The following is a 1,646-nucleotide window of genomic DNA, read 5'->3' on the forward strand; positions in this document are numbered from 1 at the left end:
GTGGACCATGGTTGACCTTGGAGAAGCCATAGAGGGAGCCACTGACCGGGGGACCACTAGACCAGGAGGCCCGACCCGCCTGTTTGGGATGGGGTCCCCGAACTGTCGAGTGCACGGCCCACTGCCCCTCCCCTGGCCATGGCCGCTCCCAGGGAGGGGGTAGGGCCCAACGCTTCACCCCACAGACACCCCGCCATCTGGTATCTCTCCTCCTGCCTGCCCTGCATGGCCGGGATGGGGCGCAAGCAGAGGGTCCCCTCTAGTGCCCCACTCAGTGGGATCGGTGCTAGACACGGCCTGGGAGATTTGTGGGCGGCACGGTGGGAGACGGAGCGCTGGGGTGGGGAGCCCTTTTCTGCAGGGTCAGCAGCCTGGGCTCTCAAGACCCCCACTGCACCTGACCCGCCCTCCTAATGGAGGAGGCAGGAAGGGTGACCATCCATCTTTCCTGCCGCTGGTCCTAATTAAGCACCAGCGAATTCCCCAACCTGCCTGCTTCCCGTCCCCGGCATAATATGTTATTTACCTGGAGCTAATAGGTTCACGGGTAATGATAGTCTTGCATCAAATGACGGCCGTTTGGCTTCTGACAGTTTTAAAGACCGGTCTCGGGGACACTCGGGTTTCTAATTACAGGGTCTGTCATCGGCGAGGTTTGGTTCAACAGCACCTCCTTCTCCTGTGGGTGACGCTTCTGTCCAGATAGGAAATTTAAGCTCAGCCCCGACAGTTAAGGTTAAAAATACTGCTCCGTATGAGGCAAGGGATCATAATTTGGGTCGCTGCCGTGTTTAATTAATTGGACTGCGGCAATCAGGACTCCGTGGGCCGTAATTACAGGCAGGGCGAGAGGCCCCGCTTCCCTGGCCGTGTCTTACAGCTGTAATTTCGCGGAGGCTCTGACCTGGCTCAGAGCAAGGGGCCCGGAGCTCTCTCGAGGCGCGGGCCACTTCATTAGGCAGTGTGATTTGTGAGCAGGCCAGCCGCCCGGCGCAGGGGCAGGTGGGCAGGAGGCGCCGCGCAGCTGCCGGTCCCCCTCCCACAGCGGGCAGCTTCCCTGGGTTGCCCTGCAGGCGGCCCTTGCTGGAAGGTCAAGGTGAAAACAAGACCCATACCTAGATGCCAGAGACGGCCGGGGAAAAGGGATCCCCGCCCTAGAAGCCCGGGTTCCCTGTGCTGTGCACAGGCCAGGGGGTCAGCCCTGGGGCCCCAAACACCTTTGCCCAACACCCTTCCTCCAACACCAGCACAGCAACCCCACTGGGTCAGGCATGGGGGTCTTTCCCACCTTCGCCCCCTGGCCCCTTATCCTGCCCGTCTGCTTTGCTAACCCTCATCTAAAGCCACATCCGACCCAACTGTGTTTTGTCTTTTGTGATGACACCGTCCTGGCCTGTCTGGGGCCGAGTGCCTCTTTATGGCCCCATATCCTGCTCCTGCGTCCGCCCTGGGCCTGGGCCATGCTTGTCTCTGAGCCAGGCTGAGCTTTGGGGAGTTTCCTGGAGACCCCATGGGCTCCCAGCTCAGAGAACACTCCCTGCCTCCTTCCTCCTTCTCCAAGGTGCTGAGAGATGCTTGCGATCTTCAGGACAGAAAACCCACAGTGGTGATGGCAGACAGGCTGGGGCAGACTGAGAATCCTGACC

Source organism: Muscardinus avellanarius (assembly GCF_963383645.1).
Source record: "Muscardinus avellanarius genome assembly, chromosome: 10".
Classification (NCBI taxonomy): domain Eukaryota; kingdom Metazoa; phylum Chordata; class Mammalia; order Rodentia; family Gliridae; genus Muscardinus; species Muscardinus avellanarius.